The 22,365-nt window shown below is 38.3% G+C and overlaps 2 non-coding genes across 2 annotated transcripts; both read left to right on the top strand.

Annotated features, from left to right (window-relative positions):
• Nucleotides 1-16,616: 16,616 nt before the first annotated feature.
• On the top strand, nucleotides 16,617-16,693 carry LOC134374461 (small nucleolar RNA SNORD126). Its single transcript, XR_010023305.1, has one exon. It is a non-coding gene; the product is annotated as a small nucleolar RNA SNORD126 (small nucleolar RNA).
• Nucleotides 16,694-17,550: 857 nt separating this feature from the next.
• On the top strand, nucleotides 17,551-17,693 carry LOC134374443 (small nucleolar RNA SNORA79). The gene has a single exon (XR_010023288.1). It is a non-coding gene; the product is annotated as a small nucleolar RNA SNORA79 (small nucleolar RNA).
• The last annotated feature ends 4,672 nt before the right edge of the window (nucleotides 17,694-22,365 follow it).

Genomic DNA, 22,365 nt, shown 5'->3' with positions numbered 1-22,365 from the left:
TATAAAAGAGCTTCAAATAACTAGAAGTAAAATTTTTAGAAAAGGTACTTTTTGCAGTAACATCAAAGCATATCAAGTAACGAAATAAATCTGACAACATGTAGGAGCTCAATAAATGTTTATTGGATTGGATTGGTTAACCTGTGTGAGTGGTAGGTCAAAGCCTGTTGCATCTGACTTGATTTTGACACAAATGAATTAGACTGGGTCTAAAAGGCAATAATTTGGAGATAGAAAAAAATCTAATAAAAATTGAAAATTTATTAAAAATAGCTAATACTTAATAGGTTTCTTTGTGTACTAGACACTGAACTAAGTGCTTTATATGCATAACCTCATTTAATCTTCATAATGATAATAGCTATAACTTATTTAGTGCTTACCATGTTGTGAGCTTTACGTACATTATTTAATTCTCACAACAACCCTATGAGGCAGGTATTATTATTATCTCCATTTTATAACTGAAGAAATGAGCTTTTGAAAAATTTAAGTAACTTATTCAAGATCACACAGTATATTGCTAGGGCTGCCCTAACTACATACCACCAACTGGGTGGTTTAAACAACAAATTAATTTTCTCGTGATTCTGGAGGCTAAAAGTGTGAGATAAAGGTGTCAACAGGGTTGTTTCTTCTAAACCTCTCTCCTTGGCTGTAGATGGCTGTCTTCCTCTCTTGTCTTCCCATGATCTTCCCTCTGTGTCTATGTCCTAATCTCCTTTTCTTAGGATAATAGTGACCACCCATATGATATTTTACCTAAATTACCTCTTTAAAGGCCCTATTTCCAAACATAGTCACATTCTGAAGTGCTGGATGTTAGGACTTTAACATATATATTTGGGGGAGACACAGGTCAGCCCATAATACATAGTTACCAAGGCAGGGTTGTATCTGGGTGACTCCAAGTTATGTTCTTATCTACTAGGCTGATGTATTCTTCAGTTTCATGATAGTAATTAACATCCCACACATTTTTTAAAATGTCTTTTTTTAGTTTTTGTTTAGTTTCTTTTCTTTGCTTTTTTTTTTTTTTTATGGTGGTCAGAGTGAGAATTACAGAGAATGTATTTTGAACATATAACTTATAGTCAGATACAAAGTAAGTATAACTAAAGTATCATTAAATCATGCCACCAGTAACCAGAAGAAACTATTCAACAAATTTATTTTCATAAGTAAAACCAAAACCTCCAGAGATAAGTGGACAAAAAGATATGAATAAATAGTTTGCGTTATAGTAAGTAAGTACAAGGAAAAAATATTCAGGCTCACAGAGTATGAAAAATGCAAATTAACATTCCACAGGACACCTGTGTCTTCAATAAATTATTATTATGAGAAAAAAATAATAAGGGACTGCTCTAGATTAAAAGAGCCTTTGAAGCATGACAACCAAATATTTGTTTTTTGGATGCTAGTTTGAACAAACCACCAACAAAAGACCTTTTGGAAGCAAAAAGGATATGTAGATATGGACTAAGAAGTAGATGATTTGGAAGAATTATTTAGCAGGTGTTAAAACTATATTCTAGTTGTGGTTTTAAAATGCCCTGTTTGAAAAAACTTATGTTGTAGAATTTAGGGGTGAGACATCATGATATCTGAAACTACTTTAAAATGCTTTAGCCAAAATAATCGGATGAAGCAAATATGGCAAAATCTAGACAATTGTTAAGTCTAGATAATGGGCATATAGATGTCCATTATATTCTTCTCTCTGCTTTTCTGTATGGTTAAAAGTGTTAAAATAGAAAGAAAAATATTAAGGAAAAAGGATAAATCAGTCAAATATTCTAAAGAGAAGAGCAAACTGCAAATTAATCCTTCATATTCTGGTAAGTAAACGTTTTAGTGGATATTACTGATTATAAAGTGGTATTCCTGAGGTTTATTTAGATTCTCTATTTTATCAGTAGTCTAGATCAACATATTATAATGACAGAAAAATGGATCAATCAAGCTAAACATAAAAGGTACATAATTTGGGGGAAAATCAAAGTAAAAACTATGTGAAAAGCAGAAATTAATGATGGTTGAGATTAAACAAATTAGGCCTTTAAAACCAAAAGGGACTCTTTCTAATGACCCATTGTTTGAATCTGTATCACATTGAACTGAGCAACTAGGACTCATATCCTGGTAAAGAATCATTTAATTCATAACTAAGATCTTGCAACCTCAAATGGTCTGAAGCAATAAATAAATATGTAAAATTTATTTTCTTTACTTGGGTTCCAAGAAAGTTGAGAAATAGAATTTGGTAACATTTCTGAAATCCTAGGAAACATATCCTGAGGATACATAAAATGTAATGAGGAGTAATAATAGCAGAAGAAAGATGAAGAAGAAGAAGAGAGAGGAGGAAGAGGAGAAGGGGGAGAAAAAAGACAAAAACAATTATAAAGAATAGTATTTGTAGAGTGTAAATGTGACTTCATAGCTCAGCTTTATACTCATATTTTTGTAAGTTTTTTAAGCAGCTTAAGTCAGAGTGTCATGGTCTTTTATCTGCCTGTAATCCTGCCCCAACTGGGCCATTTGTCGAGCTAGGTCTGGGTCTGGAGCCCACAGACCCCTCAAGCCTGTTCACAGACTGGGTCACAAACGCTTCACACACCAGGCTGGGTCACCAGACCCCTCACACGCCAGGCTGGGTCACCAGACCCTTCACACACAGGTCTATGAGCTAGGTAACCAACAAATAGGTCCTTGGAAGCTGTAGGTTGGAAAGCATGGCTGTGCGGAGTGGCATCTGCCCAAGGAACTAGTCAGCCAGCATGCTTCACAAACTCTTAACACAAGAATAGCAACAAAATTAAAAAGATACGTTGACATGCATATGCACTAACTCCCCCCCCCACACACAATTTGCTTACAAAGGATGTGCTGTACCACACCCAACCGGACCCGAGGTGAGAATCCTGACCAAACCATTCTATTTTCCCAACAATCCACCTCTTCAGTTCCCTCACTGGACAATCTACACATTCAGAACCTTCCACAATGTTCCCTTCACAAGGATAAATGACCCTTACATTCACACATTACACATTCCATCCCAGTCCCAAAAGTCTTTAGCTTGTTGCAGCACCAACTCAAAAGTCCAAAGTTTCCTCTGAGACCAAAAGCAAAAGTCCTTTCAGCAGTGAACCTGTAGAGTCAAAAACAAGTTTATCTACTTCCAAGATATAGTGGGACAGACATTGGGTACACATTTCCATTCCAGAAGGGAGGAATAGAAAGGAAAAACAGTCCCCAAACAAATCCAAAACCCAAACAGGGCAAACGTTAAGCACACTGGGGCACCTGGACCCCTAAATGTTGGGCAACCTCACTCCTACAGCTCCACCAAGTGCAGAACATTGAGCTGCCTTGGTGTCTGTGGCTTTTCCAGGCTGGTGCTGCACACTGCCAACAGCCCCACAGCTCTGGGCTCCTGGTGGCAGTCCCACCATCTTGGCTCCACTAGACATTTCCTCAGTGGGGGTTCTCTGCAGGGGCTCTGACCCTACTTTTCTGCTCCACATTGCTCCGTAGATGACCTCTACAGCAGCTCCACCTCTGCAGCAGGGAGTCCCCCAGCTTCTTTCATACATCTTCTGAAATAAAGGTGGAGGCTGCCACGCCTCCACTGCTCTCACATACTGCTGGCCTGCAAACTTAACACAACAGTGAATGCCACCAAGGTTTTCAGCTTTTGCTCTTCAGAGGTGCTGAGGCAGGATTGCTCCAGCCAGAGCGGCTGGGATGCAGGGAACAGTTTGCCAAGGGCAGCTGTGCCCAAGGTCTGTCCTCCAGGACAACTCAGTTCTTCTAGGATGGGAGGGGCACTCTCCCAAACTTCTCAAATGCCCTCAGGACCTGTGATGGGTGGGGCACCCATCTAGACCTCTCAAATGCCTTTAGGGCATTTTCCCTTTGTCCTGGTTTTTAGCATCTTACTGCTTCACCACCAAGATAATGCCTAATTAGCAAACAGTTTATCTGCTTCACCCTTGTGTTTTTCTCCTGCTCTCAGTTACTCTACTACTTGGCTAGGCTGCAAACTTTCCAAATCTTTATCCTCTGCTTCCCTTTACATACTGGCTGTTGATTTACTTCAATCAGCTCGGCTTACACTGGCTACTCACTCAGTCTCAGGCAGTTTTGCAGCATTCACCCACACAGTTCAAGCAGCTACATTCGCCCAGTCCATCAAGGAGTGGCTCCCTCACCCTTGTGCATATCTGTGGCTCTTTTGTAACTGCTGCCACTGAGACAGGCACGTAGTAATAGAGGCTAACTTTTCCACCTTTTCAAGAAGTGAAAACATACTTGAAATTCTGCAGGGGCACCCGTCCTCGGGTCATCTGCCCATCTGCACGTGGCACTCTTTTCTCAGGTTTTACAGCACCTGGCTGGCCATTGGATTTAAGTGGCACCCTCTGAGCCTTTTGCCTTTAGACAAATGGAACACGCGTTTACTACATTGCCTCTAGAGCACGTTACACCATCCACCCATAGGTCTCATTGCTGTAGCAGCCAGGGCCGCTCCCTGTTTCTGCTGCTTTACTGTCTCAATTATGCACAGCAGGTCGTGCTTGGAGACGCACAGTTTCCCCCAACTCACCACTGGGTTGGTCTTCCCTGGTATGAGAGGCAGAAGTGGCCAGTCGCTGCACATCATCCTCCAGGACAACCGTCCGTGCTTCCAACATCTCTGCTTCCTGCCGCAAATCTCGATCAGTTTGCAGCATAGTGAGCAATAGCTAGGCTCCGGTCAGCAGAAAAGTGGCCACTGGGCACCACATGCTCAAGAACAGCCATATTTCCTCCCCTTTCCAAGGGGTTTTGCGTTGTAGTGCCTGGTCTATGCTGACTTGCAGTACGGTGAGCAGCGACTAGATCCCAGTCCACAGGAAGGTGGCCACAGGGCAGAGCATGTTCAAAAGTAGCCACATTTCTTCCTTCTTCCAAGGGCTTTTGGCTCCTGTACCTGCTCAGAATCCTGTCGAAGACTATGCCAATTATCACACTCTTAATTTTGTCCATAATCCTGCCCTGACTGGGCCATTTGTCAAGCTAGGGCTGGGTCTGGAGCTCACAGACCCCTCAAGCCTGTTCACAGACTGGGTCACAAACCCTTTACACACCAGGCTGGGTCACCAGACCCCTCACACGACAGACTGGGTCACCAGACCCCTTACACACAGGTCTATGAGCTAGGTAACCGGCAAATAGGTCCTTGGAAGCCGTAGGTTGGAAAGCATAGCTGCATGGCTGTGTGGAGCGGTATCCGCCCAAGGAACTAGTCAGCCAGCATGCTTCACAAACTCTGAGGAACACAAGAATAGTAACAAAATTAAAAAGATACGTTGGCACGCATGCACACTAACTACACACACACACACACACACACACACACACACACACACACACACACACACACACACACACACAATTTGCTTACAAAGGATGTGCTGTACCACACCCAACTAGACCCGAGGTGAGGGTCCTGACCACACCATTCTATTTCCCCAACACAGAGAAAGTCTGATATTTTAAATCTATGATTTTAATTAAATACTTGAGAAATTTGAGTATTTGTAAATTATAAAGCACATTAAAACAAGATGGCATTTTCATGAATTCCATAAAATTGTTCAACTTTTGGAAAGCAAAATCATAGCAAAGTTTCAAGAGACCCCCAGAGCCTGATTAATGGGGAAAAAAGAAGAGAACACGTATCAGCATGGATACTGAAGGGATAAGGTAGGAAAGGGAAGAAACTACAGGCCCAGAGAAGTAGGAAGGAAATAGACAACAAGCCTGGCTAGGAAGGGTTGTGGTTAAAGCAAAGGGGCCCAGAATGCATCCTAGATCAGGACTTTATGCCAATAGGGAGATGAGCCCTATAGAAGAATGAAAGTAGAGAAGAAATGAAGCGACATTTAAGTGCATGATCATCAGGGAGATGAACAGAGTAGCTGCCACAGGAGGGGACTGGAAAGGGGAATGAGAAGAGAGTTTTCTGAAAAGGGTGTATTGGGGGGACTTCTGTTTGCTTTCTTTTTGTTTTTGTTTATAGTGGTACCACAAAGAATCGAGAATAATAGGATAAATCAGTGATGCTATATAATTTTTATATCATTTGGTAACTATAGATATGTAAGATATGAATTCTTACACAAATTCAGGGTGTATGTGAGGGGATGGGGGATTGTTATTTACCAATGTCTTACTAAGAACAACTTTGCTATCTCTCTTTCCCTAAATTGTCCAAGAATCCTTAGGCCCTATGGCTGAAAAAGGGGTAGCCTGACTCCTGCATTCATCCCGAAAGACAGGGTCTGATTAGTTCCCTACTATTATTTTCCAATTCGCTGTTCTGTAGAGTGGTTATATCATCTTATGATGATAGGATGATGACCTTGCTCAAAGAGCCTTGTTGATCTGTGCAATGATCTATATAAGCTGCCTCTCACTCCAGTACTTTGATTTCATCTACTATTACTTTTTCCTTTGCTTACTCCTCTCAGCCATGCTGGACTCTTTCCACTTTCTCAAACATCCCAGTCACACTTCTGCCTAGAGGCTTTTGCTCTACCTGACCTGCTGTCCTCAGTTTTTTCAGATCTTTGTTCAAATGTCGTCTTTTCAGTAGCAGTGGCGCCTTCCTTGACCATTTCATATAAGTAACATCACTTCCACCATTACTCTGTAGCTTCTTATTCTGCTTTATTTTTTTCCATGGTACTAATTACAAACTGACATATATTTGTTTAACGTTTAGGGTATCTGACTCCTTTCACCAGATGTAAGCTCCAAGTGAGCAAGGGCTTTGTATGTTTCGTTTACTGCTGTATAAACAATGCCTGGGACAGTATCTAGCTTTCAATGATATTTGTTGAATGAGGTACTAAATAAGGCAGGATGTCAAGTAGCAAGGGGTGAGTGTGTCTTGAAAAAGTGGGAGTTCTGAAGGAAGGGTGAGATTTTATTGAACCTCACTCTCTTGAGAATTGCTCAAGAAAGAAACTCAGAATCCGAAAGATCAATGATTGATGGAAACTAATAAGATTTAAGAAGTTTTAAAATTCCACATGTGTAGTTTTTAGTATTGTTTTATGTTGTTATAAATGAAACTGTCAATTTCCCAACAGTGATTAGCAAAACCATGGATTAGGAACACCATTTAAAGGAATTTGTGTGCTCGTCTTCAGGAATAGCTAGGGAAAGGGATGTTGAGGACAGCCTTCTACTTGCTACAACATTGGGAGGAGAGAATTCTCAAGAGAGAGTTTAAAGTGGAGAAGTCTATGCACAGTTACCCTGGTTAAAAAAAAATAAAGTGGAGAGGTCTAAAGCCTATAAAAAAGAGGAAAGTAGTAGCTTAGAGTTGGCGAACATGTAGAAGGCCCAATCTCCAGAGTCCTAGGCTCACTTTAGGGAGATAGTCATTCAATGGTCTTTCTGCTTTAGAGGTTTGGGGTCTTCTTTTCTCACCTCTATACTAAAATCTACTCTTGGATCTCTTTTTTTTTTTTTTTTTAAAGATGACCGGTAAGGGGATCTTAACCCTTAACTTGGTGTTGTCAGCACCACGCTCAGCCAGTGAGCGAACCGGCCATCCGTATATGGGATCCGAACCCGGGGCCTTGGTGTTATCAGCACCGCACTCTCCCGAGTGAGCCACGGGCCGGCCCTTGGATCTCTTTATTTTGGGGAAGAGTACTGTTTCATTATTTAAACAGGAAAACATTATTTTTGTAAAACATTACAGATACTCAAAAACATAAAAAGGGCTGGCCTGTGGCTCACTTGGGAGAGTGTGGTGCTAACAAGACCAAGTCAAGGGTTAAGATCCCCTTACTGGTCATCTTTATTTAAAAAAAAAAAATTCTCCCTTCATTCCCTCCATCCACTCATCTTCTTAGGAACCACTGGTAACCTGTGCAGTTATTAGTTTGGTGTGTCTCCTTCCAGATATATATATTTTTTTCATTCTCATACAAAGATATGCATGTGTAGAAATATTTTATTTTACCTTTTTTTTTTTTCCTTTGCAAGAGGGGGACGTATTGCATAAATGTGAGCACATTGCATGTGTTTATTCTGCAACTTGGATTTTTTCACTTAACATGTCAGTACATGCAAATCTATTTTGTTCTCTAGTGTGTATTATTTCTTAGAATAGTTGTATCTTAATTTAATGATTCTCCTTTGGATAGACATGGGTGTTTCTAATTGTTTTACTGTTACAACCAGTGCGAAAATGAACATTCTTCTTTGTACATGCCTCTTTGAGCACATTATTTCTCGAAGTTCAATAACTAGATGTGGAATGAAAAGGATATGCTTTTTATTTATTTGTTTTTTGGCAACTGGCTGGTTTGGAGATCCCAACCCTTGACCTTGTTATCAGCACCACACTCTAACCAACTGAGCTAAGCGGCCAGCCGCTTCTTTATTTTTAGTTACCAACAAACGGGTGTTAGACACTTCATTCTGAATAAATTATAAATGAAAAATTTCCTAAGAGTGCTGCCATTTCCAGGAGTTTTCTCATTTTAGCAGTGCTAACATCCTTAAACGACAGTACTTAAGTCAGTGTTCTCCACCGGGTGACCCTCAGTTAAATCCATCAGAAGCATCTGAGGGTGCTTATTAAAATACATATTGCTGAGTCCCACGCACTGAATTTGAATCTCTGAAGATGTGTCTCAGGAAAGTACTTTTAAACAATTTCAAAGTTATTTTACTGTGCACAAAAATTTTGATATTACCAGCTGGGGAGAATCTTATAGTGTATGAGTATTAAAACCTGAAATACAGGGGCCGAACCCGTGGCTCCCTCTGCGGGCGAGTGCAGCGCTGGGAACGCCGAGGCCGCAGGTTCGGATCCTATATAGGGATGGCCGGTGTGCGCTCACTGGCTGAGCGCGGTGCAGGCGACACCAAACCGGTCACACACACACACACACACACACACACACACACACACACACACACACACCCACACACACCACACACACCACACACCCCACACACACCCCCACCCCCACCCCCCACCCCGAAATACATGAGTTTAGGTATTTGATGGCAATTTTTTTAAAAAAGAATATTTTGCTTTCTGGGATCTTCTTTTTTTCTTTTTTTAAAAAATTTATTTATTTTTTTAAAGATGACCGGCAAGGGGATCTTAACCCTTGGCTTAGGGTTGTCAGGACCACGCTCACGAACCGGCCATCCCTATAGAGGGATCCGAACCCATGGCCTTGGTGTTATTAGCACCGCACTCTCCCGAGTGAGCCACGGGCCGGCCCTTCTGGGATCTTCTGAAATCATACAATAGGAGGCAGTGCAATGTGGTGGTTGAGTTTGGGCTCTAAAGTTGGATGACTGGGGTCTGAATCCTGACTTTACCATTTGCTAAACAGACATGCTCCTTAATCTCTGTTTCCTTTTCTATAAAATAGTTAAAATGAAAATGCCTACATTCTTGTATTATTGTGGAGATTAAAGAAAGTAATGAATGTAAAGTTCTTAGCACCATTCCTAGTTTATAGTAAACATTCAATAAATGAAGTAGTTTTGACTTTAGAAGTTACAATTAATTGAATCAATTATGAAACAATAAACTAGCATTTGATGCTGAATGTTGGGAAATTTGAGGCAGGTAAACTGAAGTGGATTGGAATTAATAGTAATTTCTAGTAAGGTGAAATCAGGGTGGATAGGGTGAAATTATTATCTTCTTTTTTTTTTTTTTTGGAGGCTGGCTGGTACAGGGATCAAACCCTGGACCTTGGTGTTATCAGCACCATACTCTAACCAACTGAGCTAACCAGCCAGCCCTAAAATGTGGGAAGAAGTATTCTCACAATCATAGGAGGAAGATGTCATCATATTTTTTCTCTTTTTATATTTGAGAAAACTGAGGTTTAGATATTAGGCTTAGATTCAAAATCAACTAAATTTTACCTTAAAGTGTATACAGTTAATCACCCATCTTTTATCCTCTAAGCCTTGTTACTTGAAGATGGCCCTGAAGGTAAATTTTAACTTGAATGGATTTATACTGTTTATAATGAAACCTGTCCTTGCATAAATAAATGGTGTTGAGGTCACATAGGATAGCAAGTTATCCTAAAGGGATGAGAATTGTTTTGAACAGAATGCAACAGATTCATCTAACCAAGGACATGTATAAATAGCTTTAATAAGCCTGTTTGCTTGCGCTAAGTACATTAACCCCGAAGGAAACATGGCTGGAGAAATTCAATCTAAAAACAGTGCAAGAAGTGGATAAAAGAGGGGATTGCATCATTTCAGTACCTTTTAAGGTAGAGGACTAGAGAGTCCTCCTTGAACTTATTAGCCAATCAGATTCTGAAGCCACTTTCCAAGGCCATTTTCTGTTCTCTCCACTTGCTCTCCCTCTCCATTTTGGTAAGCTGGTGAGTGTGCACTTAATTTTGCCCACTAATGATTTTGAATTTCTCTTCCATTTAAGCCATAAAAGCAGGTGACAGGACTGTTTTTTCAAGCCAGCATTGGAGTGTGTGAGTCATAAGGCAATTAAATTTAGCTATGTGGAGGTTGGGGGATGACAGTGAAATGCTCTGCCTGGCTTGTTTACACGTGGGCCTCTCCAGTACTGGTTTTGCCTTCCTTCCATGAAACCTAATGACCCAGGAATAAAAGACTCTGCTTCACGTGCAGAATGCACGTGTTCTTGAAAAACGCCTGGCTTCATTTTGCTTGGAGGATAAGATACCGTTATTACCCTGATGCTGTTTTCATTAATATCTCCCTGGGTTGGGGTAGATCTTGAGGAGGAGTTCAGCCCAGTAAATCTTAGATCTATGGTGAGTGTCTGTAAGGTCCAGGTCCTTACTGGTTTTGTGGGAGCCGTAGAAGACATTTGCTCAGAGCATTCAAGCTTTCTTAGTGCGATTAGGCAGCAAACTCTGAAGACAGATGATTTTAGTGAGCCCTAAGAGGAGTTTCTAATTGTAATGTTGCCACTGTTATGAGGGTGTCCTAAAGAGCTTAAGATATATTGAAAAAGATCGGGGAACTGTATCTTAGTGCAAGGCTAGATTCAATTTCCAGTGCTGCAGTTTACTGCTCCAGTGACCTTAGGAGAGACAGTGAGCCATTCGGAGGCTCAGCTTGCAAAAGATAAAATAAGATATATAAAGGTCAGGCACTGATCAGTGTACAATAAATGTTAAGTGCCTTCTAGAAGTAAGCAGTACTTATTTATTTATAATAAATATTTTGGGTATCTTTTTTCTCATGAAAAGTTTTGCCTAGTGTCCTTGAGTGTAATTTCACTATATTCCTGAAATTATGGTATTGAGCAAGTAAACTCATTTTAGCATTAAGTTAGGAAAAGCTGAAATGTTTTTTAGTATATAAATATGCAAAATAAAAGAGGAAGTCTTGGGAATTTCTCCAAAGCTGTTTAAGTCTTAAAGGTTTACTTCATGTCTTGTGACTTACCTAGTTTTTCAATTAGGAGGTTTTGCTAGTTGGGAACAAAAATGAAGTTCTTTCCAATGGAAGTATGCTTTTGTTAAGAAGTAACTTTATATAGAATACACTGGAGCCTTCATTGTTAAGTAGGGAATGAAGGGAAGGGGGAAGCAAACGTGTGTTTTTTTGTTTTTGTTTTTCTTAAAAAACACAGTATCATGAAATTGAAGGGACCTTTTGAGTATATGAATGATCTTTCTGGCTTCAGGATTACTGTGAAAAGTGAAATTTTTATGCAGAATATCTGCATTCCTGCTCACTAGCTGGTTGAGCTTAGACAAGTAATTGAAACAACATGTTAAACATTTAACTCCATGCCAGCTACTGTGCAGAGTATATTTATTACCTCATTTACTCTCCACAGAAGTTCTAACAGATAAGTAAATTAGTGCAACCTTTATGGAAAACAGTATGGAGTTTCCTCAAAAAATTAAAAATGGAACTACCGTATGATCCAGCAATCCCAGTTCTGTGCGTATATCCAAAGGAAATAAAATCAGTATGTCAAAGAGGTATCTGCTTTCCCATGTTCATTGTAGCATTATTCACAATAGTCAAGATAATGGAATCAATGTAAGTGTTCACCAACAGATGAATGGATAAAGAAAATGTAGTGGGTATATATACACACATATATATAATATATATACACTATATATATGTGTGTGTGTGTGTATATATACAGTGGAATACTATTCAGCCTTTTAAAAGAAGGAAATTCTGTCATTTGGGACAATGCGGATAAACCTAGAGGGTATTTTGCTAAGTGAAACAAGCCAAGCATAGAAAAATATCACATGATCTCACTTATATGTGGAATCTAAAAAGTTGAACTCATAGAAGCAGAAAGTAGAATGGTGGTTGCCAGGGACTGGGAGTAATGAGAGGTGGGAATGGGAAGATGCTGGTCAAAGAGGACAAAGTTTCAGTTAGGAGGAATAAGCTCTGGAAATATATTGGACAGCATGGTGACTATAGTTAATAATAATAACAACATATTTTGTATACTTGAAATTGCTAGGAGAGTAGATCTTAAGTATTTTTACCACACACACATGCAAAGTGATGTGATGTATATGTTGTTATATACGTTGACAATCATTTCACAATGTGTATGTCTATCAAAACATCACATTGTACACTGTAAATATATACAATTTTTATTTGTTAATTGCATCTTAATAAAGCTGGGGAAAAATAATATACAAAAAAAAAAATCCATTATCTTGACCAGTAAGCTAAGTTGCCTGCCGTGTGGTCTCTAAACCTTACCTGAGTACCCATAAACTGAAGATGACATAGTACTTGCAAAATGAGGTTAATGTATGGAAAGAGATTTAAAAATTCTAAGATAGGCAAAGTATTATGAAATAGATAAAATAGCAAGTTAACAGAGTAGGGAAGATTTTACTGCCTCTTGCATCCTGATTTTAATTTACAACTTAAAATACAACTTATTCTTAAACGTAAATTCTTATAACTTAAAATATAACTTATTATGTTGTGTTGATCCAAAACCCTCAGGCACTATATTTCCATTTCATTTTTATTTGTTCCACCAGCCATGGGACTGGGACTGGGTAAAATAGTGGGATGAGCTTGGGATGAGCTATGTGGTTAGTTCGAGTTTCTAACTTCACCATTTTTATTTCATATATTCTCTGAGTAGATTCCTCCTGCACTTAGAGGTTAAAGCAATCAGTACTAGCTAAAACAGCTGACAGTGAGTAGGAACTAAAACTTAGAGTCTGTTCTGATAGCAGTGCCTTAGAGAACTATTTCTAAAGGAAAACTATGCCAAGTGATCACCTTAGCATTTATTTCCTATTTACAAAGTTTTGTGTTATTTTCCTTTTGTTTTAGGTTGAAGATAAAATCCAAGGCCTGAGTCTTCAGCACGTTGTGTGCTAGCCCAGAAGTGACCCTGTGAAAGTCTCCGTAACATCTCAGACTCCCTAAAAATCAAGTGGCATTGGACATACTCAATAGGAAGGTCTAACAGCTGATGGGGCCATAAAGGAAAGTACTTGAATTTTGCAAGACATACTGGCTTAAGTTTTCTGCATTACATGCATGTGTGTCTTTTCTATCTAAAAAAGATTAGAGTTTCTTTGAGTTACCTTTGTATCCCGTAATGCTAGGCACACAGTAGGTACTGAGTAAATTGGAATGGAAGTGAGTAAAATACAATCTTAAAACAAAAGCATCTGCTGATTTAGTACTATTAATTCGTAGTTTGTGTTAGGCCTCATAAAGCATCTGTTCCCACATGTAAAATAAACCTTTTGGTACTGAAAACCAGTACTTTTTTTTTTTTGTTGTTGTTGTTTTAAAAAGATGACCAGTAAGGGGATCTTAACGCTTGACTTGGTGTTGTCAGCACCACGCTCAGCCAGTGAGCGAACCGGCCATCCCTATATAGGGATCTGAACCCGTGGCCTTGGTGTTATCAGCACCACACTCTCCTGAGTGAGCCACAGGCTGGCCCCTGAAAACCAGGACTTTGAAGCAACTGCCCACCGTCAATAAAATGAGTGAGTTTTTGATTGTTTATGGAGTGTTTACAAAATACTTAGTAAATATGAAATGGCCTTTGAATGGTAGAACTACACTTGCTGAAGTATGACTAGAATCCTATGACTAGATGACTAGGGAGCATCACACATTGGAAAAGGCATTACATATTTAACATCAGGATTTAGGTGCTAGGCTTTGTGCTATGTGTCAAGGACACAAAGACCACGTCTCTTGCAATCTGGCTTTTGTTTGTGCGTTGAGATAAACAGAGAAATTGTCCTCTTCAATAGAGAAACTATAGAAATCTCTAGGGCCAGCCCGTGGCTCACTTGGGAGAGTGTGGTGCTGATGACACCGAGGCCATGGATTCGGATCCCCATATAGGGATGGCTGGGTAGCTCACTTGGGAGAATGTGTTGCTGACAACACCAAGTCAAGGGTTAAGATCCCCTTACCAGTCATCTTAAAAAAAAAAAAAAATCTCTGACACCATGTCTTGCTTCCTATCTATGTTCCCTCAGTTAATATATATTGTATATTTTTTGGTGGCTAGCCAGTTACAGGGATCTGAACCATAACCTTGGTGTCAAAAGGCTAGGCTCTAAACAACTGAGCTAACCAGCCAGCTTTTCTTAATCTTGTATGCTGCTGATCTGAAAACATTTTACATTATTCAAGTATAGGACAATGAAGGAGTAAAATAATGCTGGTTATATCTCTCTGAGGTACTTACAGCACCTCAGTTGCTTTCCCACCTACTGAGCCAGTATATAATTCTAAAAACATTCTAAAGCAAACCGTCTTCTGCAGCTTTGCTTCTTATTCCATGTAGGAGGGTACCATGGTGATGAAGAGTTTTGACAACTGGATTTAAATCCTAGCTCTTACTTGTTAGGAAGCCTTAGGATGTTTATATAACTTCTCTGAGCCTCAATTTTCTTTGTAAATATGGGATTGTGAAGACTGAATGAAACAATTTTTATAGTGCTTGACAGATGGTAGGGATTTTTAAGAATGATAGCCACTGCTTCCTCTCTGTCAGCTTATTAAGTCACCCATCCTTTAAGGCATTGATATCCAATAGAACTGTCTGTGATAACAGAAATGTTCTACCATCTAATATGGCAGTCATTAGTCACATGTAATTATTGAGCAATTAAAATGTAACTAGTGTGACAGAGAAATTTAATTTTTAATTTTAATTAAGTGCCCATATATGGTGAGTAGTTACTTTTTGAACATGCAACTTTAAGGTCCACTCAAGACCCACGTTTTTTTCTTCATGAAGATTTCCTTGACCAATACTTTTTCTTCTTTTTTTCTTCTCTTTTCTTAACCTTATTGTTCTCTGCCACTTACTTCCTGGTACATTAATTTTCATGAGTCTGTTCTTTCTGGCTAAATTGTATTGACCTTACGGATTTTTAAATCTCCACACTTAACATGAAAAGGAGCACGGATAAAAGCATAATTGTAATATTTTTAGCTAATAAGTTTTAAATGGTCATTACATGTGTTAAAAAAAACATTTTCTAGCTAGTAATTAGGTTAAGAGTAGGGAATAGACTGAAGGTTGTCTGCAGTGATGGACTGCAAGTCCAGTCTGTATTTCACCTCAAAATTTAGATTACACTCAAAACTCTGGGAGAGGAAATTAAAGCCTTTTTCTTATACTGCCATCTTGTGTCAGACTTGGGTTCCAGATGATGCTAATTCAATTTTCCTGTGTTAGGGGAAGATTTTTTTTTCAGTTATTGTGACAAAGGATTGCCAAGTGTAAAGGTTAAATAAAATTGGCATTGGCTGAAATAAAATTGAAACATGCTTTGAAAAAATTATTTTGGATTACTTTCTCACTTATGTGAATCTTAGTGAGTTTTTGGCTCCCTCTTTTTGCATACCTATTTCTTATTGTCAGGCTGACTTTTATAGCCTTTCAGAGATTGGTTAGATTTACTGTGCAGTTATATCCAGACTTTTTTTTTTTTTTTTTTTTTTTTGGTGGCTGGCGGGTATGGGGATCCAAATCCTTGACCTTGATGTTATAACACTGCACTCTGAGAAACTGAACTAACTGAATTTTTAAATTTATAAAAAGTTGAGCTTGTATAGAGATCCTGCCCTAATCTGATATTGAGCTTGGGCATTTGATGACATTCTCCAAATAAATGGTTAATAATTTGTATTAATGAATTGAGATTCAAATAAAGAATGAACAGTTACTCTAATTTTCCTTGTGACTTGGTGTGAAATAGGCTTGTGTGAGTTGTTATGTAATCATAACATTTGTTTATCCACTTTTATTTTCCGGAGATGATGCTAGGTAGTTGCTCATAGTTCAACTTTATTCCTAGACAAAAGCTAGATTCATCTGATACCAGATAAAAGTGTCAGAAAAAAATCTCATTTTTACCTTATTTGAATTTCTAATCACCTAGCAAGATTTGGGGACCAGTGTTATTAGAGGCTGAAATTTGGTAGTTGAACAAGCCCTAGTTCCAACCTTAAGAGGGTTTTCCTGGTTTAGAGATAAGGAGTTGCTGGTGGTTTGCCCTTCACCAGTCATTTACAGTTTGCCGTGATGAAATGCATGTTAAGTTCATGTTTCAGCTGATCACCCTGATTAAACACATACTCTGAACAGACTAATACTAGGAGCAAACATCTGGTATTGAATTCTGCTTGTTGAAATTCTTAGTGGAATTTAGCCTGTGATCCCAGATAAATCTTAAATCTTTGAATTATGAATTTGATACAACAACCAATAATTCGTTGTGCTTTTATCTTCTGTGATATCTCTTTGAGACAGAACTAGGGTCAGGAGTCCTTAATCTAAAAATTCAAACACTACAGAAAAAGCACTAGCAACTGGTATAATTCTATCAGCTACTTAGCTGGGCAGTTTTAAACTAATCACTATTTTATCAGTCATAAGATTAAGGGAAATCCCTGAGTGGGTTAAATCAATTTTGTTAAGAACATATAATGCAACACTATACAGTTACTTAAAAGTGATGATATAGGTTTATGTTTATTGAAATGGAAGTGTATTCACGACACATTAAGTTAAAAACAGGTTATACTGCAATATGTTTCTGCTTAAACATTTTTATGTGCATTTTAGCTTGAAAAATCATCTTTGTTTTTATTACTTATGTGTCTTTCTGCCAATTGTCCTACCCCTCATTACCTTCACGCTGGCACCCAAAGCCTAATTTAGTTCTAAAATTAGGCGTTGTATGGTAATGGGACTATAATATTTATATAATTGTTTCAATAACATTTTCTTTAATTGATTAATTTTGATTTTGGCACTAACTTATTTATTTTTCATCAAATTAGTCATTTTGTCTAGCTGGATGTATCCTTAATGGTCTCTTCTTTTTTTTTTCCTTTAGTCTTCTATTTCTTATTTAGATGTAATGATTCCTATTCTACAAGACTCTCTTGATGTCTATATTTTTAATAAATGTTTCTTAAAATAATATGGCTGGAGATAAACTTTGATGGCTGTTCCTCTCACTGTGTGGAGCCTTAAGCAGTGGGATTTTGGTCCATCACATATCAAAGCTAGCTGGCTTGTCTTTACTCAGGGGATGGGTTGGCTGTCCATTAGTGCCTTCTGATTTTTGCAAAGTCAAACAATTTCAAAGCAGGTGGTGATTCTAGACGAGATTAAGAAAATGTACTTGTGATTTGAAAAAAAAAGGAAGAGGAAACTTAACTTTGAAACACAGGGATGTAGTTTATAGAGAACGCTTTGATTGCAGTAGTATTTGAATAGCTCTGATCTAAGGTTATGAAAGAAAGAGTGTAGTCAACTGATTATGGGAGTTACTTAAACATACTCTGAAGTCATTCATGTTGAAATTTTAAATGGTTTAGTCAGTATTCTAGCATGGTTGTTCATAAACATTTCAGGGAAGTTTTAAAAATAACTTTTTCTTTGCAGCACGAAGGTAGATGATTCTTCAAATTAAAGATGGAAGCTGACTTTTCAGAATGGTTTTTGTTAGGTCCCTGAAAATGAGAGCCTGACTTTTAGAAAAGTCCCTGTCCTTCAGTTTCGTTTGTCTAAATTTGTTTCCCTAAGTCTCTGTTCCCATGAGCAGGCTGAACAGGCAGTACCCAGAGTGGAACACTGTAACCATTTCCCTCGGTTAGGCCAGATGTTAATCTTAACCCTATAAAAGACACCAAACTGCCTCTCGGTGCTGACGCCATTTTTCGGCTCAGCCCGGCAGTTCTGCTGCTGCTTGCTAATAAAATCTTTTTCCATCCTTTGCCCGGCTAGCATCTCCTTCCTTGGCGACCTTACAACGTTATAGAATCAGCTTGCAAAAATATAAGAGGTGGCAAAGGAAGGAGTAAAATATTATTTTCTAGCATTAGATCCTTTGCTAGATTGTAAACTTCACGAAAGCAGGATACCTTCCTTGTCCCTAATGCCTGGCCCAGAATAAACAAAAACTATTGGAAGTGAATTGAATCGAAATCTACTTTTTAAAAAAAATCCCTGGAAATGGCAACCATTTTAATAGCATTTTAGCAAGACATTTACATGGAATAACTGGGATTTAAACTTTGATTCAGATGTAAAATGTATATATAGGTACATTAAACTATCTGAATACCTATGAGTCTACTTAAAATTCTTAATATCTGATTATGACGCAATGAAGAATGGCAAAAATTATATATGTAAGGAATAGATATATAAAAGCTTACTGGTATTTAATAGGAAATCTTTTATTATGAACATTTTATTTATAACCTTAATAGATATTTATCATTGATTTAAGTTGTACATACCATTCAGGTGTGGTTAAAAAGTCATTATTTCTTCTTTATGTTTATTTTTTTTTAATTAAAAAAAAAAAAGATGACCAGTAAGGGGATCTTGACCCTTGACTTGGTGTTGTCAGCACCACGCTCTCCCAAGTGAGCTAACCAGCCATCCCTATATAGGGATCCGAACCTGTGGCCTTGGTGTTATCAGCACCACACTCTCCCAAGTGAACCACAGGCTGCCCCTATCTTCTTTATGTTTAACGTTGAAATTTTCTCAATTGTATTGGTTAAATTTTACGTCCATGAGAGTATATTTAACATGTAAGAAGTACAAAATACACATCCAAATATTGGAAGTCTGGTATGCTTCACTGTGTTTTTGGAATGACATTTAATACTTGTGATTATACAAAAATCACACAAATGGTATGCAACTGTAATAACTTCTGTTAGCCAGAGTATGAAACCTATTCTTTAGATTAAGATTCCTCTATTCAAACAACTACAAGTATCAAATGGGTTTTAGAGTAGATGATACTAACAGCCCAGGATTCAAAGATAATAGAAAGGAGTGTTACTATCTCTGAAACTCTCAAGAGAAATGTTGTATATAAGTGCTCATAATATAAGCTGATAGGTACTTAGAATATCTATGCAAGATCAGAATCAATCTTCATGGTAAAAATACCATTTTTGAAAGATGAAAGTAGTAACCTGCAATGAAATGGTATAAATGATATGTAAGCACAAATTGTGTTGTCAGAGTTTAGAAATCAAACCCCCTTGAAATCACTTCACGAATAATATACAATTCATGAACATTCAGTAGATTGTGTAAAAATAGTAAACAAATGAGCTGAACATTTTCAGAAATAAGAAATATATTAGGTTTTCAAGGTGTCAAACTTTTTGTTGGAATTCTCAGTTTCTGGCTATAAAAACAAGGTATCAAAATAAACAGTGAGGAAGTTACTTCTATTTGTTGTTCTAGTATAGCACAACTACTTGAAACCTAATGCTTTTTCTTTATTGTAATATCTCTAAACTACTTTTATAAATAGATTCTCTTGGAAACATTTTCATATCTATAATTTTGTTATTCTGAGTAGATTTGCCTTTGTGGTCGTTTGTTTTGTTTAGTTGATAGTAACTATTAAATCTCGTGCTAAAAGCAAATGAAATACACCATTTCCAATATTTTGATGTGTATTGTACCCCTTGCATGTTAAATATAACCCGAAAATGAAACAAGACTGCCATTTCATCAAAGAGTGATGTTGGAATGTGTTTGCATTCTTGAAACTTATAGTCACTGTCACTTCACAAATCTTATTGTTTTTCAGATTCCTTTTATTAGGAAGAATGAATTAGAGATCTATGTATGAAAAACAAAACTTTAAAACTTTTGAAAAGCATAGGATATGACATTGGAGTAGACATAAGCACAAAAAGGAAAAGTTGATAAATTTGTGTACACTAAAATTCAAACTTAGGTTTGCATGCCATGTAACTGGCTCCATACAAATCAAGAAAATAATCAAAGGATATGAACAGGCAATTCACAGATGAGGATCCCTGAGTAGTCATTCACATGAAAAAAACGCTCAACTTCACTAGTTATCAAAGAACTGCACAAAACAATATTGAGATACCATTGCACTGTAAAAATGAAAACAAAACAAAACAAACCTGACAGTTCTGCACGTTGCTGAGACTGGACTTACTTTGTTGGGCAGCGAAATTTATGGTATTACTTTGGAGAGTGGTTTGGCAACAGCTAGTTTATTTGAAGACGCTTATACACTAACCAAGTCTCTTAGTATTATGTTTTACAGACATTCTTGTCAAGGAGACATGTACAGAAGATTCATTGTAGTATTGATTTTAATTGTAAACACCTGGAACCAATGTCCACTAGAAGAATGGATACATTGCGGTGTATTTGCAGAATGTGGCAGTTAAAATGAATTAATGCAGAGTATGTATTAACTTAGATATATCTCCAGGAAGGGATCATATTGCAGTACAAAGGTAACTTGGCTAGGATCACAAAGTCAGGTACCAGTCGAATTTGAATGCTTTGTGTTTCCGAACTTTAAATGAGATCATATCTTTTTTTCGTACTGTAATACGAGGGCACTTCAAAAAGTTCGTGGAAAAATAGAATTAAAAGATAATACGAATCTTTCCATGAACTTTTTGAAGACCTCGCGTATGTAGAGGATGTGTTAATGCAAAGATGTCTATTCCAAGATGGATAAAAAATAAAATGGCAGAATCTACCTCAACATGGAGGTGACAGCTCTCCAATTACAGGTATCACAATTCTGGGAATTTCTCGTGATACTTATAAAGCCTGTGCTGCCTGGCTGGAACTTCCAAAATGTTCCTAGGACAAAAACCCGCGTGTACCCAGAGGCTGGGGCTCAGGTTGGTCTTGCTTCCTTCTCAGTTCTCGCCCCTCCCCGCTTCTGTTTCAGCCAATGGACCTTTCTTCTCAAAAGATATACCCATGATAAGTAGGATGTTACTATTGTGCTAGTCCAGGAGAATTCAGGGCATCCAGTGACAGTGTCTCCAGGGTTCCAAAGGGGGAAACCTACTCCAGCCACAGTTGGATTCGCGCCCTCACAGTGCCGGAGATTTGCCTGTCTTGTGTACACACCGCCTGAAGTCCCGGCGGCATAGCCGAGGGGTCCCAGAATCCACAGCGACGTGCGTCCCTGAGCGGGATACCCAGCAGGCCCAGGGGCAACTCCGCGCACGCGCTCTCTGACGTAGTGTTTATGAGCACAGCAGATACTCGCTGGGAGTGCAGCTTCAGAGGCAACGGCGTTTTCCCGCGCTTTTTCTTGGCGTCTCAGATTGAGTATTTTATTTGTATTGTTGTTGTCGTTGTTATTTCTTCGTCGAACCGGGAAAGCAGGGCTACAGATACGCAGTGAAGTTTCCGTAGGTCTAATTATCTTAAAACTTGCCCCTCAACTTCTACAGCGCGCTAAATTGGCTCTTTCCCCCACGTTGTGGAAAATTTGGAATTAGCTGCACTTCTCGCTCTGCCTAAGAAAAGGGCTCAGCTTCAAAACTGTTACCAGCTCTTCTGCGTCCCCTGTGTCCATTACCCTGCTAGAAGTAAAATAGGCCTTTTAACTGGCTGCCAGGTGACATATACCTGTGGAAACTCACTCGGTGGGGACATTTGGGGTAAAAGTGTGAGAGCCTTTGACCAAGGCAACAACATTCTTTAATAAATGTGAGCATTTTTGCTTGGTTTATCATTGGTATGTCACTATTATTTTATACAAAACGTGACTTGTTTTTGTATGCCAGAATATTGCTGCCCATTTTGGGTGAGTAAAACTCCGACGTGAGTAAACACTTTTTTCAAAAGTAACTTAACCTAGAGAATGTATTTATTTTTTGCAAACGTTTTAAAATAGTATTCATATTAAAAGGTGGATTGTTTGACTGATGGCAAAAAATCTGCATAAAAGCAGGTTTTATGCAGATTTTCAGGCTTCATAATGG

The sequence above is a fragment of the Cynocephalus volans genome, chromosome 3 (assembly GCF_027409185.1).
Source record: "Cynocephalus volans isolate mCynVol1 chromosome 3, mCynVol1.pri, whole genome shotgun sequence".
In the NCBI taxonomy this organism is placed as follows: Eukaryota; Metazoa; Chordata; class Mammalia; order Dermoptera; family Cynocephalidae; genus Cynocephalus; species Cynocephalus volans.
The sequence above is the reverse complement of the archived record's forward strand: the minus strand, read 5'-3'. Positions and strand labels throughout refer to the sequence as shown.